At 43.9% G+C, this 22,972-nt stretch overlaps 2 pseudogenes; one reads left to right on the top strand and one right to left on the bottom strand.

The window, feature by feature from the left end:
• The first annotated feature begins 3,090 nt into the window (after positions 1 to 3,090).
• On the top strand, positions 3,091 to 3,942 carry LOC110304070 (coiled-coil domain-containing protein 137 pseudogene; annotated as a pseudogene).
• A 13,308-nt stretch (positions 3,943 to 17,250) lies between these two features.
• LOC110302798 (preferentially expressed antigen in melanoma-like protein 7 pseudogene) lies at positions 17,251 to 18,687 on the bottom strand (annotated as a pseudogene).
• Between the last annotated feature and the right edge of the window lie 4,285 nt (positions 18,688 to 22,972).

Below are 22,972 nucleotides of genomic sequence, written 5' to 3'. Positions count from 1 at the left end.
GGTCCTCTCCAGGTCTTATCTTGCTTTGTTTGTTTGTTGGTTGGTTTGCTTTGGTTTTATTTTGAAACAGGGTCTCTCTACAGAGCCCTGACTGTCTGGCATACTCTATGTAGGACCAGGCTAGCCTCGATCACCTGCCTCTGTCTCCCAAGTGCTCAGATTGAAGGTGTTCATTACCACCGGGCTGTTATCCAACTTTCTATCACTTCAAAGAAAGCTTGAGATAACTCCCTCATAAAGAGAAAAGTTTTATTTAGGCTTAACAAATGTATACTTGTCAGCCCCTGAAGAAAAAAAAATCTCAAAAGAAGGAAGGGGCAGGGTCCTGTAAAGTCCTCCAAGAGTAGGCCTTGGAATCCTGAAGCCCTCCTTTAGGGCCTCAGTTTGATTTTTTTTTTTTTTTTTTTTTTTTGCATTGTCATTGGTTTTTGAGACAGGGTCTCACTGTACAGCCCTGTTAGACTGGAACTTGCTCTGTGGACCGGGTTGCCCTTGAACTCACAGAGCTCCTCCTGCTCCTGCCTCCAGAGTCTGGGATTAAAGGAGTGTGTCTTTGTCACTACACCTGGAAGGACCTCAGCTCTTAATGTTGACAGTCAGCACTACCCAGTAGCTGCTCACTAGGGAGCAAGTTTTTGTCTATGGCCCCTGGTCCTCTGAGGCTTCAGGTGTGACCTGGCCTCTGGACACTTTGTCATCCTTTTCTCATGGATATTTGAACTGTGGGTTGTCTATGTGTGAAAACTCTTTGATATTTAAAACTCTCTCTCTCTCTCTCTCTCTCTCTCTCTCTCTCTCTCTCTCTCTCTCTCTGAGATAGGGTCTCCTTTAGCCCAAGGTCCCAAGATGGCCGCCAACTCTCCATGTAGCATGGACATCCTTGTGTTTCTGATCCTCTTGATTCTATCTCCCAAGTTCTGGGGTCGCAGGCATGCCTGGCTAGAAATTTTTAGGTTTTTTTTTAAATATTATTTTATTTTATATGTGTGTGTGTTTTGCCTGCATGATTGTCTGTGCACCATGTGCATGCCTGGTGCACACAGGGGCCAGAAGGAGGCATTGAACCCCTTGGAACTGGAATTACAGATGATTGTGAGCTGCCATGTGAGTCCAGCCCAGATTGAGAAATGGCTTATTCCCAAGAACACAATGGGAGCTGCAGTATATGGATATTGAGAAGACTTGAAACTGTAGGGGCACCTGTGCATTTTAAAATCATGTCAGGGCATGGAGGCCCAAGAACTTATCCGATACATCAGACAGAGTAGCCCATATAGTGGCACCTAAATCTGTAATGACATGGCCATATACCAAACCTGACATCTGATACCTGGTGTGTGTGTGTGTGTGTGCTTGTGTGTGTGTGTCTGTGTCTGTGTGTGTCTGTGTGTGTATGTGTGTCAAGAACTGAGGACTCCCTGACTCTACTTCTGCACCGTTGAGGAGCCTACTATTCTGCCTGAGCATCACCTGTGCGCTTATCTGGACCTGGACCAGACCTGTCATTTCCTGTGCTTAACTGGTTTCCTGCTCCAGACCTGGTTCAGGATTTTTACCTGGAAGCTGAATTCTTTGATTCCAAATCTGACTTCAGCAGCCCCAACAGCCGTTTCCTAAGCAGTTCCCTCCCTCCTAGAGCTGTGTGGTTCAAGTCAATGTAGACCCACCTGGCCTTCAACTCGCAGAGATCTGTCTGTCTGGAATTAAAGGCATGTACCACCAGCCTGGCCTGGTTGGATATTGTTGGATATAGACTCTTAGTACACTTCCAAAGTCTCTTTAAACTCTGCTGTAGGCTGTTAAACTTGAGTTTGCTCTGCAGTCCACATATCTGTATAGAGACATATGGATACAGTTACGATGTACCGTGAGAGTGGATATTAGTAAGTAAGATTGGAAAAAAGAACTTGTATTCACTTGGGCAGAAACCAAGGTAGGAGGGCTAAGTTAAACTGCTGTCACTGAACCCTAAACTTTGTGACTTTATTGTTATTGAATGCATTCTGACATTGCGGAAAGACAGAAGCATGCTTGTCTTGTTTCTAGAATAACACACTCATGACAGCCTCCCTTTTTAACAAGCTGGGTTGTGGTTTTTTCCCCTAACATTAATGAGTGTGTGTATTTGTGAACATGAAGATGTGCATATGCATGCCATGGTGTGCATGGGGTAGCCTGATCTAACTCAGGTCATCCTCTGAGCCATCTTGCTGGCCCAACACTTTTTAAAGATAGATCTGTATTTCTAAACTGACATAGAAGCTAATCTTATTTATTTCTTTATTCTAATCGGTTTTTCTAACATTGTCCTGTGTCCTGTCTTCTGGGCCTCCCCATCGCTAAGGTTTCCCAGCATGCTCTGGTATTCTTTTTCATCCAAACAATGAAATCTCCTCATTCTGGAAGGATAGATATCACTAGGTCATCGTTCCCTACCCCTCCACCCTTCTCAAGGTATTTATAAAATAATCACTGTTCTCAGAGAACAGTGTCCTTATTCATTCAGCAGGCTTTTATATGCAAGGCTATCCAAGGGACTCAGGACAGGAAGACACATTAGAAAGAATTTCTGCTCTTGAGGAAGTCACATTCTAACAGGGGAGAGGTCTGACCTGGAAACAAATGACTACAGCAGTCCCCAGTGGGCTGTGACAGAATTGTGCACAATTGCCAGAAAAATCTGGCTTTAGGGCGTGATTTATAAGGCAATCTTGCAGGAGAAATAATATACAATGGTATTGAGGGAAAATAAAGGATTTTTTGTTTTGTTTTGTTTTGTCCAACTCTACTTTTTAAAGACAAGGTCTCGCTATGTAGCCTTGGCTGTCTTAGAACTATGTAGACTAGGCTGTTTTTGAACTCTCAGACAGACTGACCTACCTCTGCCTCCTGAGTGCTGTCACTGGAGGCATGTACCACCATGCCAGGATGCTCCACTAAGATTTGAGAAAGAGCCTCACTATGTTACCCATGGCAGCCTTCGGTCTCTGCCTCAGCCTCTTGAGTGATGGAGCATCAGATGTGTGCTGTAGTGCAGAGCTAGCAAGGGCCTTTAAGTCAAAGGCTCTTTGTGACGTGCCTGGGGTAGTCATGGCGAAGCCTGGGAGCGTAGTGCCGGCTACCGTGCGGTCGGTCGGCCGCTCTTGGAGGCTCGGGACAGCCGCAGGCACGGTGGCAACAGCAGGCTTGGGGACAGCAGCGCTCGGCCTCACGGCTGGGACAGCGCAGCAAAGAAAAGAAGAAAGTGAATTGCAAGCCTAAGTAAGAACCAGGATGAGCAAGAAATTCCTTTTCGGCTCCGAGAGATTATGAGGATCTGACAGGAGATGAAAAAGACGCTAAGTAACAAGAAGAGAAAAAAAGGAGGCCCAGATGGCTTTCAAGAAGACATTGGAAAAGGAAGCGAAGGGGGAGGAGCCAGACATTGCTGTCCCCAAGTTCAAGCAAAGGAAGGGGGAGTCTGATGTGGCCTATGTCCAGCGCATGGAGCAGGAGGCCCAGCAAGAACCAGGCCCCTCGGCAGCCAGATGTGCAGGCAGCTCCCAAGAAGAAGTCTTAGAGGAAAAAAGCGTTCCAGAAGCGACGACTGGAAAAGGCCAAGAGAAAAAGGGAAGCAAGAGCCGTGGACAGATTGGAGCAGGAGCTACTGAAAGATATTGTGAAGTTTGGAGAAGTTGTGTTGCAGCCCCCAGAGCTGACAGTTCAGCCCAGGAGGAGCACAAGCAGAGATGCTCCTGGCAAGAAATCACTAATGCTGAAGATGCTGCTGTTGGGTCCTGGTGGCGGGTCCCCGGCTCTAGCCACCTCACTGGCCCGCCAGCAGATTCTGGGATAAGAGCGGGAACAGGCTGTGCAGGCTTACAGAGCCCTGAAGAAGCTGCAATGACACCTGCACAGACACCAGGCAGCTCCTCCCAGAGGCAGGGCCATGCTTGTCTGTGATGCAGAGACCCAGGGGTCTGATCCCCTGGAAACTGGTCTGGGAGCTGCTAGACCTGGGTAAGGGAGAGGCAGCGGATGTTCTCCTTGCATAGGGTCCTGAGAGTAAGCTTTCGGTTTGGAAGAGTGCTTTTCCTTCCTCTGAAGGTTGTCCTTATGAGTGACCACCACCGTATCCCATCTCATACAGGGCAAGCCCCCGCAGGCCAGCACTTGCCTGAGACACAGCTGGAAGGGCTGGTATTTTCCCGGAGCCTAAGTTCATTCTGAAACAAGTCTTGGCTGAGACAAGCCAGGACCACTGTAGAATGGACTCAATCCCTTAATCCAACTAATTACTGAAGCTGCTGGTGTAGGTCAGCCTACACCAATGTTTTAAGAAGCTCCCATGGCTTACTGCAACCATTGGAAGGCAGGGACAGACAGCAAAGCAGGTTAGTGGGCTGTGGAAGGGCAAGTGGGGGCTGGCAGTCAGCACTTTTTTTTAATTTGCTGCAGGGTTCTGTACAAATGACCAGAACTCCCAGCCCACGCTTGGTTTGGATAGAGAGGGGGTTTCAGTACTGACTGAGTGCCTTGAGGTAGACACATGAAAACCAGGTTTCAGTGGTTGACAGCACAGAGCATTTATACCAAGAGGCGAAAGAATTGGGTGTTCAAAGCCAGTCTTGACTTGAAGCAAACGTGTGGCCTGCCTGAACAGGTTGAGAGAGTCTCAAAAACCTTACTTAGACATCAAAAGAGCGAAGCTTGGACCCTTCTGGGGAAGCCCACAGTCCTCTCTAGCAGAGCCTCCGTCCAGCAAAGCTGGTCCTGGAGCCTAGTGGAGTCACCAGGGCACATCCTAGAGCCCCTGGGAGCCCTGGGATGTGACCTGAGAGCCTGTGGACTGAAAGTACAGTTGTAGCTTTCATGGCTTCTGCTGAATAGTTCTGTCAACTTGACCCAAGCTGAGATATGTGAGAGAAGGGAGCCACAAGTGCAGAAATGATGCCATAACATTGTCCTGTAGTCGAGCCTGTGGGTGGCTTTCATGGTCTATGATTGGTATGGGAGTGTCCGTCTCACAGGTGGGGGTGCCACCCCTGGACAGGTGGTCTTGGGTGTATGAGAAAACAGATTGAGTAAGCTTTAGAAAGCACTATTGGTAAGTATTTCCTCTCCATGGCTTCTGCCCCAGTTCCTGCCTCCAGATTACTAAACTTTAAAAACTGTTTCTTAAAATAATGTCCAATTTTTAATTCAAAATTTCTGTAAAACTCGCAAATTTTCTCTTAAGTTTAAAGATCTCTCAGCTTTATTCTCCTGCAATATCAAAAGTAACGTACACTTTTTTACTTCAAGTGGGAAGGTATGGGGCACACCCCCCATCTACAAGAGGTAAAACAAAGTTCTAATAGTGCAGACAATTCAGTGTTTAATACCAGTGTTTCATTCCTAATCCTCTGTGCTTTTCCGAGGGGCTTGGGTCACGTTCTTGCCCTACCCTCAGCAGCATATCCATAGCCTGCTTTCGAGATCCCAGTTGGCTCCATTTCATTGTTGACAGTATTTCTGGTGACTCTCACATGACACAGGCTAGGCTCCACATTGCGCCTGGGTCCTCTGTAGGAACCTATCCCTGTCACACACTGGCAAGCCCCTGTTGTTCTCCATGATTCCTTCATATCTTTAAAACCAATACCACCTGGATGACTCTTATGCTACAAACTTTGGCTGCCAACACAAGGTGCCTTGTTGCAAATGAATGCATGGATGTATACCTTTAATACTTTATTAAACAAGCATTTTTTAAAAAAATCATATCTTCAAATTTTTCGTTTGCATGACAAGAACTATCATACAAAAATACATCCTACCCCAAAATATCTCAGAGATCTGTTGTCACCTCCTTGGTTGGCCCAGTCCACATGGTCACCTTTATCAAGATGGTTGTGAACATCTGTCTTCTCTAAGCCTAGAAAAGATGACTTTCAGCCACATGTGTAGGCTTAGATATTTTTTTCAATACATACTTTAATAAGGGTTCTTAAACACTTCAACCTCTTTCTAGGCCACCTACCAGAGTAAGTGGTAAAGAAAGATAAATAGGAAGTGGGGGGTTGTGGACCTGTTTAGAACTCGTTCTTTGTGGGGAATTCCAATCTTCTTTGTCAGGATATTAACAGTCCAGTCCAAAACACTAAATACAAACCAGTAGCAGCAGCTCAATCCAGAAGAAACTGCAAGGCTCCACCACATTGGCACAAGTCTACAGGAGTGGCAAGAAGCAGCCAGGATACCTACCATGAGAAGTTCTTTGGCATTTTTTCTCTCTCTGAAGTCACAACAATCGCAGATCAGTGAAGACCAGCAAAGTGTTGCAAGGTGAACCAATGCAAGAGCATCCTCTCACTCCCTGTAGGGTTATATTCATATTCTTTCTAACCATCATGCACCCTCTCAAGCATCCACTCCAGCAACATATAACATGTCCTTTTATAAGGCAGCTTCCAGCAAAACACATGTCTGTTCTCAACAAAATATCCTCTCACATGTCTGCCTCAGCAAAGCATCCTCTCATAAGACAGCTTCCAGAAAAAAAAAAAAATCACATGACACAACTTGGTCTCCAAAGAAACCAGAAATTTGTGGTGAAGTCAAATGACATCTACCCTTCCCAACCCTATGAGTGGTGGCAACCAGCCATGCGGTTGCCTAAAGATGGTGGCAAGCCACATGTTATTTATATCCCCAAATGGAATCATGTCACATGGTTCCTTTAAGATTACTTATGCATAGACTTTTAACTATCAACTCTGTGTTATGAGATTTACTTCACTTTTCCCACAAATGTTACAGATTTTTAACCATACTCAATAAAATTAACTTATGAATCTTGAGGTACCAAATGTTCACATTAACAGAGTCTAATTTTTTTCGGCTCTTCTGCTTTGCTCTCTGTCACATTGCCAGGTGGCTTGACTAACACAGGACATAGATGAAAGTTTTAAATGTGCTTGGGTCTAAAGAATGGAGAGCCATAAACCAACTCTAGAGCCAGCTCTTCAATAAAGTAGAGTAGTGTCGGGAGCCATGGCCTCAGCCATGACCTTGTGGAAAATTTCTAGCTTACATAAACAGCCCTGAGAGAACACTCGTGGTCATAACAGAAAGAATGTTTGTGGGTAGAGAGGACACTGTGACTGTTGGTTCCAGGAGCTGAAGATTGCCACCTGACCTTCGGAGGACCCCCGGGCTCTTCCCCCCTCCCTTGAAGCCTCGTCTTTCTTATATTGCAATCCCAGAATAAGGTTTTCAGAGCTTAATCAGTCCAATTATCTTGCTCTCTCATTCTTTGTGTTTCTTTTTTTTTTTTTTTAAAGATTTATTTATTTATTTATTTATTATATGTAAGTACACTGTAGCTATCTTCAGACACTCCAGAAGAGGGTGTCAGATCTCATTACAGATGGTTGTAAGCCACCATGTGGTTGCTGGGAATTGAACTCAGGACCTTTGGAAGAGCAATCAATGCTCTTAACCCCTGAGCTATCTCGCCAGCCCCCTCTTTGTGTTTCTTGTCCTTCCCATTCTCTCTTCCCTGCCCTAGGTCTCCAATGATTATCCCTGCAAGTCGGGGCAGAGCAGTATAAAACAACTCCAATGTTATGTACACCCAAAAGACATCTGAGCTCCTGCAAACTTGAATTCAGTGACCAAAGTGCTCAGAGATAAATACTGAGCCCCGCCCATAAAAGCAGTCATGGTAGTGGTAGTGGTTGGAGGCTGGTGGCAGCAGATACAATATATATATATATATATATATATATATATATATATATATATATATATATATCCATTTCTGTCTCAGATCCATGTGTGCAACAAAACTTACAGACACGCCAAGAAACACAGACCAATCCACATACACAAAACACACAGAAAATTTTTAACCAACCCAGAACCAGGCAGCCAAATGATGCCTTAGTATTTGCCCTGGAAATATTGGGGTCCCTTTCCATTCCCTGAGTGTCCCAGACCAGGATCCCAGAGAACAGAACAGACTATGATTCATGAGGAGGCCTCTATTGCTGCTTGCTGCATTTTTCTGCATGGCAGTTCACTCCAATAGTCCACAAACCAAAGGCAGCCATGGAGCCTTGGACCATCTTGAGGCACATGCCCCCTGATGTGGCTCCTTGGCTCTAGAGTTTCAGAATGACAGTCCAGTTTTAGAGTTTGGGTGGCTGGTCTGAATCTTGCTGGGGCCTCCAGAAAAATGTTAAACCACCAGTCCAGAATAAGACCACGACCACAATTTTAAACCAAATTTGAAGCAAGCTTTAATTAAATACTGGATAGGCGGATGGACTCTGGCAAGTTCCATACTTGAGTCCATACTTGGCCATGCATTATGTATTTCAGAGGCTTAAAAAGACAAAACCACAGGGCCACTTTATTTCCCATCAGGTTCTATTAGGGGCAAGCATCCATCCTGATATATTTCCTGCCCACATACAATCTGCCCACATGAAATCAAGCATATTCAGTGCAGATGGTTCAAACAAACTTGTTTAAGGGAGTCAAAACATGGCTTGTTTTATTCTCTAAACAAGAGCCTCAGGCATTTCAGGAAGCATGTGTGCTTCGGCAAGGGGACTATGGGTTAGGGGCATTTTTGTTCCATGGCTCTCTTAGACACAGGAATTACAAGTTAAGATATGACTTTTGCTTTCATGGTACATGTACATACATGTAGGCAAGCTCTCACGCACGTGAAGAAAAACGATGTAGCTGCCTTACTGTGAGTTTCATCATCATTCATTAGGTTTCAGATTTAATGCATAAAATGCATCATAAATTTTCATATTGTTTCTTGGCCAGACCTTGGTCACTATTAGTTCTCCCTTCCTAACTTGGCCTAAATAACTAATAGGAACAACACCCAAGCTTGAAATTGCTTGAGTGAAGCTCTGCTCTGGAACTAAGCTATGACACATCTACATATCATGTGGGATAAGCATTTTGTACCTACAGTAAATAGAGAACATTGCCTAATTCTCACAGAAGAGTGGGGTTTTGCAAGAGAGGACGTGACCATTGCATTAGGAAATAAAAATAGCCTTTCTTCTCATTTGTAATGCTTATGGAGAGGTGTGTGAATTATAGATTACTGGATTATTTATTCATATTTATCCTGTTCTGAAAAAGGATGTGAAACAGGTGAGGTAGATACAGATAACACATCAGCAGTGAACTATGTGGGTTGGTTTCTTTACCCAGAACTGTGGAACGCAATTCCACACACAATCATGAGAACATAATAAAGGCAGTGGCTTTTGTGTTGGAGCAGCCAGATGCAGACGCTGCATAACTCGCTACTGTGGCTGTCTTCTCTGTGGCATAGCCTACCCTCGCCACAGTACTTAGTGTCCAGAGTACTCCCTGTGAAAGCAGATTGCTTGTTCTATCTGAGTGGATTCTCAGTCCAATTTTAAAATACCACTCGCTATTTTCATATATTGAATTTACATGGACTTAGCTTCTTTACTGCCTACATTATAGAATTCTAGATTTGAACCCATAGTATAAGCTATTCGCAGGTTTCTATAAATAGGTTTCTATGTACAAATTAAAGATAAGCCAAATATGGTGACAGGAAGATCAGCAGTTCAAAGTCACCTCCTACTTATTGAGTTTGATCCTGGGCTACAATGGGACCTTGTCACAAAACAAACAAGCAAAAATATTTGCAATCCTGTCACCACCATGTGACAGAGGGACAGAGACAAACTTGATTTAATCTAGGAATCACAAGTCAAAAAAGGCAGTATCGAGTAGTATTGCCCGAGAAAGGTCAGAGAGAGCACACTCAACACCAGCTTGGTTTCTAGATGAAGTGGGAGGTTAAGATAATGTCAAACAGCAATGCAGGAGCAGGTCAGATGAGCCGGTTGATCTGCTCGTTAATAAAGAATGTCAGCTAAGGAGAACTCTAAGGTGAAGAACACCTGAAGCTGCTGCCAGGAAGCACCAAGCTGGAGATGTCCTCAGAACTTGACTTTTAATTGTTCCACTGGGACAAGATCTCTCTGTGACCAAGGCTAGCCATGAATTTGTAGTCTTCTCCCCTCATCTTCCACAATGCTTGGCTCAGAACATTTCCCCTGTCCCTTTTTGTGCAGTCATAGAACACAGCCTAACTTAGAACTTTCTTGATCATGAGAAGGGTTTATATTAGAATTTTACTTATACTGATGCATATATTAAAACACAAAGCAGCTGGGAGGCTGAAGCAGAAAGATCAAGACTTCAAGGCTAGCCTGGACTGTTCAACAAAACACTGTCTCACGAACAAAACAGAAAACCAAAAGTCAAGCAGCGATGGCACAAAGGTTATGGGGTTAACCAGCTGCTTTTGGATTAGAGTTAAGGCCGCTCCACAGGAAAGAATTCAGACCAGGTACTGTCGATCTGTGCAAGAGCCCATGGGTTGGGAGATCAGAGGGCCTAGGGAGGAATCTACTACTCTTTTTTGGTGAATGATATGTTGGCAAACTTCCTTCTAGACATTTGTCTCTGTGCTCATGAATGAGTGCTTTCCCCCACCGTGGCCAGAGAAGCTTCTCGCTACAGTGTTTGCCATAACTTCCCAAAGACTCATAACTTGTCAAAGTGATAAGAATAAGAATGTATTGAAAACTCTGTCATAACTCTGACATCTCTATCAAACTTCCTCCTCCTCCCCAAAGCTTGGGTACCATCTCAGAAGAGGGACAGAGAGGACTGGGAAGACAGAGAGCTGTGCCGTGAAATGCCATCTCTGAGACACACCATGTTGGTTTACCCATGAATTCACGGTAACTATGATTACTGCCTGAGATCAGTCAACAAGCTCAGTCAGCATCCCTACAGGCAGCAGCGATTGAATTCGGTGGGTTCTTAACAAAAGCACAAAGGAGAGGGCATGAAGTGGGGAGAGGGATGGGCCAGAGATGCCTGTGGGAGGGAGAGGGAAGAGTTGGGGGTTCCTGGGACTAGTAGGAGAGGAAGCTGGGGTAAATGTGATCAAGGTGCATTGTTTAAATGTGTAAAATTGTCAACATGTAATAAAATATATTCTAGTCAGACAATCAAACAAGCTACCACCACAAACATCAACAACAAAAGGTCAACTTTTTTAGTAAGCATCAGACTGCATGGCAGCCAGGGAAATGGCCTTGCAAGGGAGAAAAGCTGACCAAGGGCTCAACGACATGCTTCTGAGTCCTGTTCCTGCGGGGACATGTGAGTCTCTGATGACTTGGGCTTGAAGACTTCAGAGTATCCCAGGGCACCTTCCCAGTCTGCGCTGGCTCCCGTCAGCTTGCTTGTCTCCTCCGTGCTGATGCTTGACCCTCCCGGGCCTTTGGTGTCCCTCCTATTTGTCATCACAGTGATCCCCTCTAACACTCTATTTTTGAGCTTAAGTCCATCTTAGCATCACTTCCCAGAGAACCCTAACCAAGATGATAAAGGATTCCTTAGGAAAATGCCTGTGTTCCAGACTTCTTTCTAAATTTCTCCTTAGATGTTGCTATAGCGTTCCACGTGGATTCCTCACAGTGACCCCCTTTCTCTTTTTCAGTAGATTTTAGGGGACTTTTGGTTCACAAAAATATTAAACAGCATTATAGGATTTTTCCTCATTCTCCTGGCTCACATATGCATAGCCTCCCTTAGAGTCACACTCTCCCACTAGACAAGGTGGCACATTTGTCACAGCAGATGGCTCTCCATCAATACAAGACCATTTTTGTCATTTACAAAGGAGTTCCTTCTCAGTGCTGCTTAGGCTACAGGGTTTAAAGTTTCTAACTTAATTCATTAGCCGATGGTGGTGATAATGGCGTGTAGGGGTGTTTTGCCTGGATGTTAATGTATATATTACATTCATGCAGTGCCCCCAGAGGCCAGAAGATGGCATTAGAACATCCTGGAACTGGCTTACCTATTATGGTTGCGAGCCACCGTGTAGCTGTTGTGAAGCAAATCTGGTTTTCTGCAAGAACAGCAAGTTCTCTTTAACAATCAAGCCATTTCTGCCCGCCCTCCATCTTTTTTTTTTTTTTTTTTTTTTTTTTTTTGAGACAGGGTCTATCTTTGTATTTCTGGCTGTCCCAGACCTTCATGGGTGGACCACTGTCTGCCTCCTAATTTTTTTTAAGGTACAATTATTTATTTGCATGAGTGTGTGTGTGCATGCATGCACCCATGCACATGTGACGGTCGGAGAACAACTTGCAGAAATGTATTCTCTTCTTGCACCATTTTGGTTTATTGGCTTTTGACTTCAGGTTCCCGTGTTTATCAGCAAACTCCTTTACAAACTGAGCCGTTTTATTAGAATGCTCTAGAAGACTGGACTCGGTGGCATGCATGTGTGTTTGTTTTATCAGAATCACACCTAAGAGCTGAGAACCCAGTAGTTAATCCTGAAGCTGACTGCCTCAACAGCAGGAGAGAGCCCCACAACACCTGTCTCTCACTGGAGTTGGGGTGGTGAAGAGCATGGTTGCTATTCACAGGGTTGGGTGTGCACCCCTGGAGTTCCAATCTAGAGGCCCGGAAATATCCTGAAGAACCATAGTCCACTATGAAAGCTTGGGACCACTGATGCTGATATCAGGAAAAGAGTCAGCAGCAGCAATAGATAAATCTGCCTGGTGGTAAGAGGAAAGCAAAGCTAGCGAAAGGAAAAATGATCTTCCTTCTTACTTATTTACCTCTTACCCATTTAATCTGGACAACCAGCAGAAGGTGCTGTTCACAATTGGGGGGGGGGGGCTTTCCCATGTCAATCAAGGCAATCGGGGGCAGGCTTGCTACCTAGCTGAATACTATTTATAACAGGTAGCCAGTAGATCCAACCGTAGCCATCTTGCCAGCCCACTCAGAGGTTATTTTATTCCAGTCTTGGTGGTGAATTACTGCAAATGCCTGCATCATAGAGGCTGAAGCAGGAGGATTGCTTTGAGTTAGAGACCAGACTGGGCTACATGATGATACCATCTCAACAACAGCAAAACAAGTTATATATGACAACCAAGTCTTTTGCAGTTAACTGCAGATTTGTGTCACGTTTATGTGTCAGAGAGCTGAATTTTTGTTATCATTTTCCCTGAACTGTGCAGCTTCTCTCCTTGGTTGGCCTGGGGCTTGCTACAAAGACCTAGCTGGCTTTGAACTCACAGAGAGATTTGTCTGTCCCAGACTCCTGAGTGCCACTGCACCTTTGATTAATGTCTTCACATCTTCTGGGGCTCACTGTGATAAGTTGGCTAGCACTATGGAAAACGTATTGTCATTCTCTCTGCACAGGTTGCCTCAGTTTCCCCACTGGCTTCTTCCCATTCTCGCTGCCACTGTTTTATGCTCTCTTTTCTCCACCCTCCCTTCTCAAGAGCAAACATTCTTCAGCCCTGAGCCAAGTCTCTAACACAGAATTGCTTTTAATCAAACGAGAAAAGCTACAAGAAGAAGAGGTGAAGAAAGAGGAGAAGCTGGTGGAGAAAGAACAGGGGGAGGAGTGTTCTGAGCACCCACATGAGGCACCCCACCTCCTAGGGTGCCAGGCATGCACATAGTGTGTAGACATATATGCGGGCAAAACACTCATACACACAAGATAAGATAAATCTATAAAAAGTATTTTAAGATGAGTCTATGTAGCACAGACTATCTACCTTGGGTGGCCTTTTGTGCTTTTTCTTTTATCTAGAAAACTTTGGGGAGTTCCTGCTGATATTTCTGTAGGTTTGTAGGTTCTGAAGTTATTTGCTGTTGGCCCCATTTTGTGAGGAATTTTATCACTTCAGATATTATATTGCTCACAGATAGAGGTTTTATTTGATTCTGCTTATATCTTTCCATTTTGTTTCCTCTTCAAAGTGTCTTATCTTAATATTATTCTTCTAATTTAAGTTTATGAATACTTTGCCTGCAAGTATGTCTTTGTACCATATACATGCCTGGTGCCCTCAAAGACCAGAAGAAGGCATAGGTTTCCCAGGAACTGGAGTTAGGGAAATTTGTGAAACATCACTTAGGTGCTGGGAATCAAACCTGGGTCCTCTAGAAGAGCAGCTAGCCCTCTTAAGCTCCGAGCTCTCTCTCCAGCCCCACCCAAACCCAAAGTCTCTTAGAAATGATCCCAGAGCCAGATTAGGTACCATATAAAACGGTGTACTCTCAGAAGGCAGGTGGCATGTCTGGTAAAAGAATTAAGACACAAACAAATAGGGAAAGGTATTGAATTACACTGTAAGAAAGCTGCGAGTTCCCTGTGAAAGAGCCACACTCCTGACACACTCGGAAGTTCTTTATTGTGTGTGTGTGTGTGTGTCTGTCTGTCTGTCTGTCTGTCTGTCTGTCTGTCTGTGTCTGTCTGTCTGCTGTGTCTATCTTTCTGTCTGTCTGGGTCTGTCTGCTTGTCTGTCTGTCTGTCCATACACATGCCATAGCATGCATGCCAAGATCAGAGGACAACTTCTGGTAGTTGATTCTCTCTTTGCAGTCAGTATGTGAGAGGCATACAAGGGGGCTTTGTTTTCTTCCTAAGTTGTAAATTTTACAGTGAATTTTTTTTTCTCCAGGTCCTCCATTGGTAAAAGATTTCATGGGTCATTACAGAGTACATTCCAGAAGCCTGTGGAAAATGGGTTGCTAGAGGCCCGGCTCCAAGAATACCACCCTGCCCGGCTTAAAGGGCTTCTAATTAGTTTTATAATTAATTCATTTGATCCAGGCAAACCTTTGCAACTCATTTGGATGAGGATGTCTTTCCTCATTTTGGCATATTACTTTTGATTCATTTTGAAGCTTTTGAGGCTTATCATAAACTTTGTTCCCACAGAGCAAACTTACAATTTAAGTTACATTTATTTATTTATTTATTTATTTATTTATTTATTTATTTATTTATGTGTGAACACACCCATGAACTCATACATACAACAGCATGCATGTGGAAGTTAGAGGATAATCTATGGGAGTTCTTAATGCCTTCCACCATGTGGGTTGCAGGGACTGAACTCAGGTCACGTGGCTTGGTAGCAAGTTCGAAGCCTGCTAAGCCATCTGCAAAAGCCAATAGCAAATTGTCAGTGGTGTCTGCTCTATATTAAGTCAACCCTTCTGTTGCTGAATGACCCTCACTGAATTTCCCAAGTATTCAGTGAGAACTCTAGTTTGGCTGTCCAGAGCCTGAACATCTAACTCTCAGCCTGGTGTTGAACTCTAGAGATAATAAGCTCCCTGTTCTTCACTCCTGGCCTCCCCTGTGGAGTTTCACCTTACTCATGCATGCATAGGCTGATGTCAACAATAGACCCCAGGGATACTTATTGTACAGTTTTAAAAAATAAATTCTTGCTCCATAAAATTCAACCATTTCGGCTTCCTCTTAGGCAGGTGGTGGAGCATGCATTGAATCCCAGCACTTGGGAGGCAGAAGCAGGAAACTCTGAGTTCGAGACCAGCCTGTTCTATAGAGAGAGATTCAGGAGACCCAAGGCTACATCAAGAAACCCTAGCTCAAAAAAAAAAAAAATCCAATATGTGTCTCATCAACTAAGAAAGTCCACTTTATTCTCTTTAGACTCATTTAGGTCTAGATACTACTGTAGTATAGCACTCACTGTGCTTGCTAATTCTTTATGATTAAGAGCCAACCCCGTTCTGGTTACTCTATTATGACTAGAAGCAGAATTACCTTCCTTGTTCTCTTCTCATAATTCTATGTTAATCTATATTTATGAATTAAACAAGCAAACATATGTGGGGGAGAAGCCTGTGGACAAAGATAAAGGGCCAGACAGATGGAATTCTAAGTGTGAAATCTTGGAATAGAGAGTTTGCTGGCCCCTGTATCTGAAATTTCCACTCTACAAGGAGACCCTGTAAAGTCAAGGAAAGGGGTGTGAGTGTGAACGCAGATCCTCTGGGCTCCTTGCTTTTCTGGTCCCCTCAGTCCTGCTTATGCCTCATGGAGAGGGACAAAGGTCTTGGTCTTACAATGTATCACATGATATATTTTCTTACTGAAATGGTTTCTCAGGGACAGGATCTCAGGCAGGCCCACAAAGTAGAAAGAATCAATCCCTGTGTTCTGTGGTCTTTTCCTGCAAATAGATTCACTGGGCTCTGTAGTGTGTTAAACAGACTCTTGTAGACCAGCCAGTGAAGAGGATAGACTGTGCACATTTAAATGCACCCCCCCAAATACCTCAAGATAGAGAGCCTATCTACTTCCATCTGTTTCTGTGGAACAACACATGTCCCTGTCAAAGGACTGACTTGTACATGATTTGTACCTTGGAGTCCTTAGTCTCACAGTTTAAGAGAATAGATTTTAACCCTTTAGTATCTGTTTTCTGTCATCTGTTGCTTTAAGATGGACCATCTCCAAATTCACTGAACATCATCCTTTTTTGTGCATTCTTTATCGACACTTGATTATATAGATGCAAGGGAACCTAATGGGTAGACTCCGGCACATCTGTTATGTAGTTCCTAGGGACTGGCAATTCTTTTAAAGGACAGAGATTACTGGAGTCCTTAATGTACAAGAGGCCAATCAGAGGTTAAGAGTCCTGAAGAACAAATAGGGCCTCATAGTCAGGTGGTCTACAAGCTGGCCTTGGAAGTTTTCTGTCAGCAACCTCAACAATCTGTAAGTGGAAGAAAGAGGATGAGGCATTCAAGGTCAGTCTAAACTACAATGAATCATTAGAAAGAAAAAGGATTTAAAAAGGTGGCTGCGATCCCACTCCTTTGTTCTTCATTGTTTTCTTCTGTTTCAGCTCTCTTTGATGCCCAGACAACTCCTACTAGCCTGATTACCCTGAATTGCAATCTGGTACTTATTCATCAAAATTCCCTTCCTCAAGATTTGGCTTTGCATACATTGCTACTTTGAAGACTTTACACATGACCCACCCACCAGGCAGACGCAAAAGGGGGAATGTCAGAATAGCTTCATTGCACATTGAGAGGGCAGGTGAAACAAAGTTAGACATCGTATCCCTCCATTACTGTGTACAGAGAACGGTTCTGACTACGATCTTGAGGACCAACCAATGACTGAGAAGCACAGAGAGAATAGCAGGTTTTCAAGACCTGACCATAATTTCATAGATAGGAGAACGCCAGTGAAGACTCAGTTCTAACAGGAGTTTGGAGCATTGTTTCAGCACATTGAAAAATGTTCAAAGCCATGTGTTTTGGGTTCTTTGGATGAGAGACAAGTCCCTAGGAATTTCTTAGTACCCGGAAGGAATATTCCTGTTGTTACTCCTGGCACAAACAAAGTGTGTCATCCCCATCTTCATATAAATAACAATCCTCACAGTCATAACAGGAATAGGAACCAAAGCAGACTGAATTGGGCTGCCTTACATCCATGAGTTTGTCCATGAGTTCAGCACAAAGCTGAATAAATATCTCTACTACAACATATTTCGACTCATTATAGACCTCTGATGGAGCAGGATACATTTCTATGGCTAGCTGGCTCAGATTGGCAGTGTGGTGCAAAAAGATCTCCAGGACATCCTTGGAGATGTCATTGTCATACAAGTTGATGCTAGTAGGCCGGGAGCATTTGATCAGGGCAGGCAGAAGGGTCCTGAGGTGAGAATCATCCATCCTACAGTCTTCTAAGTCCAGAGTCTGCAGATTAGCTGCAACATGCTTTAAGAAATCTCTCAGAGGCTTGACATCCAGGTTAGTTAAAGTGATACCTCTCAAGCATAGATGTCTAAGCTAACTGTAGTTCCAACGCTGGGCAAATGACTCCAAGTCTGACTGAGAGAGCTGGCACAGGGTGATCTTGAGAGACACCAAAGGGGCTTCCAGACACCTGAGCAACTCTTTCATGTGGTCTGTGAGAAAATAGACATCATCAATAGTGAGATGCTGGAGACAGCTGAGTTTGCAGAACAGAGAAACGATCTTGCTGATGTTCTGCTTCTCCTCTCGAGTGAAAGTCCTTGTTCCAAAGGTGCGTATGAGCATGAGTTTCCGAAGGTTTCTCCTCTTTCTAATGAAAGGTACGAATGTTGCCAGTTTGGACAGATTCCCCACTGTATTCAGTTCCAACTCCTTGATGAACTCTGGCTGTAGAAATTTTAACACATTCCTGACCTTGGAGACTTTTACTGCTCTGATCTCCAACTTCTCACAGCACAGATGCAGGAAATTCTTCCTCTCCTTTGCCCACTCCAACAACAGTGTTTCGTGTTTATCTTCATGCAGAGAAGACATAAAGGAAAGGTCATGGAACAGCCTCAAATGCTGTTTCCTTGTTCTTGAGTGGCCCTCCACTATTGGCTTCTTAGGCATAGTTCCTACTAAGTGGTCTCTACCCTCTCTCCCATCCTGCATATCTGAGGAAGCATGGTGTTGTTCATCCCTGAAGTCAACCTTTTTAAGCCTGTACATCCTGGGGCAATACTTCCATTTCAGCCATGTGTCTACTCTATCCAGTATAGCCTGGAAGGTCTGAAAATGGGGTTTATTAGTCAGCAACCCAACATGAAGGCAAGCGTAGAGTCAGTACTCCACCAGGATCTTAATTGTCTTTGCTTTTCTTTGAGTGTTGGCCTCTTTGAACAGAGGTGGGAAGAATTCCCTTGTTAGGTACTCCGTATCAGAGACGGTCAATACTTCATTCCTCACCAGACTCTGTGAAGCCTGATTCTGGAGCGTGGGTGGGGCACGGACCATTGTGATGGGTCTTTAGGGAGATGATCCTGATTAGGGCACAGGTGACAGAGTCCTGGGATCAGAGTGTCTTCTCTCGAACATCATCTTTTTAATATATGAGTGCTATGAAACTCTTTATGCCATTCAGAGTAGCTTGAAAAGTCCATGTTCTGTCTACCCAAATAATTTTTAAAAGATTTATAATTTATCTAACCTAGGCGAACACTTGCAAATAATTTGAGTTAAGTTTCCATTTTCTTATTTAGCAGCTTGGACATAATTGAATTTTTATGTAGTGAATAGTTTGGGATTTTCCATTGCTTCTCATTTATTGTACACCTCAGAGGTCCAAAATAAGATAGAAATCGAGTTAGCTGCTTTTGATTTTATGTTATGTCATTAATTTTAAAATATTCATAAATTGTAAAATGAAAAAGAGTGCCTTCAACGAGCACTATTTGGTTAGCTCCTGAGTCTGCCAGGCAGTTTTGGCCTGGGGCAGCTGCAATGTATCTAACACCATCTTCCATACACCTGCACCACTGTGTGACTTATGTGGAGGCTGACTGGTCTCAGACAGCCTCGCATATGTAATGGTTGGCTATCTGTTGTCTATGGACGATGATTGCAAATTCTCCACACACCTCTTATCACTCACAGGCGACTCCAGACACACAGCAAGAATCCAAAAGGAAGTCGGGTGTGATAGCTCATGCCTGTAATCTCCTGCAGTACCAGGAAGCTGACATAGGAGTATTGCTATGAATTTGAGGCCAGCCTGGTCTATCTAGTGATCCCAAGCCAACCTGAACTGTAGGGCAAGATTATCTCTAAACAAATGTGCAGATGAGAGATTCTTAGAGAAGCAGTGACCTACATTCCGGTGTTCAAGTTCTGCCTACGTTATATTTGCTGGTGAGGAAGCTTTCCGGCCCAATTTAAGGATCAAGGAAGAAAAGATTTATTTGTGGGGTGTGTGGAGAACTATGGGCATTTCTACAGACTGTCAGATTAAAATGAAATTCAAACAAGATTTGATAGAGAAAAAAGAACCAGTGTTGGTTGAAGGGGCCTTGCCTCTGAGATAGGGCAGATATCTGGGCAGAGGGAAGAGTTGACCATATACCTTCTCACATGCTGTTCTGACCTATGACCTCCAGATTCATTTTTTCGATGAATTCCTAAATTAAATCTACCTACGGAGCCTCCAGGCTTCAATATGTTCAAAACCAGGCTTGCTTTCATATGCAAAGACTAGTCTTTCTCCAGTATTTCTGTTTTAGGCTAATGCTGTCTATCTGCCTAGGCTGGAAGGCTCACTACTTAGTAACCCTTTCTTATCTCTCCCTCCTCACTCACTTACAGGTCCTGGATTCCATCTGCCCAGAGTTTTGTTCCACCAAGGGAATTCTGTGTGTGTGTGTGGTGGGGGGGGTGAGGAGAATAGTTCTTAGGCTTCATTTCCTTCCTTCTACACTGAGTCCTGAGATCATACTCAGGTCACCAGGTGTGCATAACAAGATACTTTACTTGCTGAGCTATTTTGCCAACTCTGATCCTCTAAAAACATGTGTGTGTGTGTGTGTGTGTGTGTGTGTGTACACATGTGTGTGAGGGTATGCTTATGGAAGCAGAGTTTTTGAAACAGGGTCTCTGACTGGAGCAAACATGTCCCTGACCCATTCTCAAGTCCCCATTTCCTTTTCTTTGTGGGCCCCATCTTCTGACTTTCTGCAGAATACGCTAAGGAGGTCTTAGTCGACTCAACTTAGATTTTCTTCCAACTCTGAGCCATTCAGGGAAGCCTTCTTTGTAAGAACCAAGCTTGTTCACATCACGTCTCTGCCTAAGAATATAACTGGGTCCTGTGCTATTTGTCTTTCTGCCAGTCTGACACAGACCTAATACAATCAGCTTACGGAGAGGTGGGGCTTGTTCTGGTCCACTCTTTTGAAGTCATGGTGTATGTTCAGTTGGCCCACTGCTCTTGGGTCTGGTGCTAGGCCACCCAGGGTGATGGCAGATGAAGACCACTCAGCTCTTGCTGTAAAACAAAAGAGAAAGACAGAAGCAGGGCCTAGGATTCTCTCCTTCATGTATGTGCCTATGATGGCCAGGAGACCTCCTAACACTTAATGGGCCCATCAGTTTCAAATTGCATCATAATAGACTCTGAACCTTCACTATATGGTTGGGGGAATACGTAAGATCCAAACTACAGTCCTATTGCCTGTGGAGCCAAGGCCCAGCGCTGCAGGAACCTGATTTACAATGAGCTCTCCCTCCAGCTCTGCCTGACTGACCCATCTCATCTCCTGCCCCTCTTCCCACCTCGTGCCCTTTTCTACAGCTTCCCTATCAACAACACATGCCCTTTTGCAATCCTTGCCTTTGGCCAATCTTGTTTATTCTCTTCCTTGGATATACGCCCTCTCTTCTCTCTCTGGTAAATTCTTATTCATTATTCATCAGTGACAAACTCACAAAGTGGTCACCTCCCTGTTGATGAGCCACCAAGACACAGTCACTTTGGAATTCCTATGCCTGGTTGCCCTTTGCTCTAGAAGTGGCCATTGTTCACACACTGACCACACCACATGGCTTCTTTGAATACCTTCTCTGTTCACCAATTTTTTTTTGAGCCACCATGTCATTAATGGGGATTTCGATCAAGCCCTCTGGAAGAGCAGCCAGTTCTCTTAACCACTGAGCCATCTTCCCAGCCTGCCAAATTTTAACCACATGGATTCCTTTTCTCTGAGGTGGAACCTGGAAAACCAACATTTTCCTTATAGTTAGCAAGCAGCTAAAGGACTCAGATTCAAATTAGGTGTAAAATAGATTTAAAAACTGGAATTTGGGGACTGGATAATGGCTAGATGGCTCAGCCGTTAAGAACAGTACACTGCTCTTCCAGAGGTCCTGGATTCAATTCCCAATAACCACATGGTGGCTCACAATCATCTGTAATGGGATTTGAGTCCCTCTTCCATCATGCAAGTGTACATGCAGATAGAACACACACACACACATAAACACACAAACATAATATATATGTATGTGTATATATGTGTGTGTGTGTATATAGATCTTTTAAAAATTGGAATTTTTTAAACACTTTTGAAGAAACATGAAAATGCTACAAAACCATTTGTTACCTTGTCCCTGCAGAATTCACCAATGCTGAGCATATATGCACATCCTCTTACTGAGTTTGAACCCCTGTGTGTGTCTCCAATAGAAATGAATGCTTATGTCTGAGGACCACACCAGCTTTATTTATAATAACTCCAACATGAAAACAATCTATATGTCCACCCACAGTTGACTATGGGATAGTCATACCGTGCAATAGGAGTATACATTTTTTAATGGCCAGAAGCAAGAATATAAATAATTTTCACACATTAATACTGAGTGGAGGTATTTTCTTACCTTTTGTTGTTATGTTTCGTTTTTGTTATGTTTTTTGGTTTGTTTTGGTTTTGGTTTATTGAGACAAGGTTTCTCTGTGTAGCTCTGGCTGACCAGGAACTCACTCTGTAGACCACCAGGGTGGCCTGAAACTTAGAGATCTGTCTGCCTCTGCCTCCCAAGTGCTGGAATTAAAGGCATGTGTTCCCGGGCCCACCATGATTTGTATGCTTTTACCACAATGTAGTTTATATCTTGTAACAAATGTAGAGAAAATAATGGAATAATAACGCATGTTCTCTGAATGAGTAAGTGAAGGATTGAAATCATGAGCTGCATCTTCAAAGAAGCGAAGAAGAAGGTGTTGCAGTGTGGTGGCATTCCATTTTAGAGCAGTGGTCTTAAGCCTCTTCGTATGTTAATGATATCCAAAGGATTGTTACTGAACTTCCTTCGCTTAATACCACTGCCTTTGCATATTAGTGCGACTTAAGTAAAGAAAGTTACTAGCAGTAAAAGATGTGACGCACACCTTATGGGTCTGACGTTCAATTCACTGTGAGGAGTATATTGAGCCCTTTCAGAACTGCAAAGCTTCGCTAATGTCCTTCTCCGTGCGGTTTTTAATCCCTTGATGCTTTATGGGATGCGAATCCAAACTAATTCTTCAGACTCTTGAGGAGAGTGGAGAAGTTGGCACTAGTGCTTACAAACAGCATCACAAACCGCCCAGCACGTGATTGCCCAAACCACCCAGAGTGAAGGAGTCCTAATTGCTGGGCGGCCTGGCCAGGGGACGTGCCTCTCCCATCCTTCTCCAGATGGGGTTGGCTAAGCAGCCACTCACCCAGCCAGCCGGATTGCCAAGAGCTGCCAAGGAACTCCAGTGGGT

Source organism: Mus caroli, unplaced genomic scaffold (genome assembly GCF_978045245.1).
Source record: "Mus caroli unplaced genomic scaffold, Mus_caroli_1 scaffold_9, whole genome shotgun sequence".
Lineage (NCBI taxonomy): Eukaryota > Metazoa > Chordata > Mammalia > Rodentia > Muridae > Mus > Mus caroli.
The sequence above is the reverse complement of the archived record's forward strand: the minus strand, read 5'-3'. Positions and strand labels throughout refer to the sequence as shown.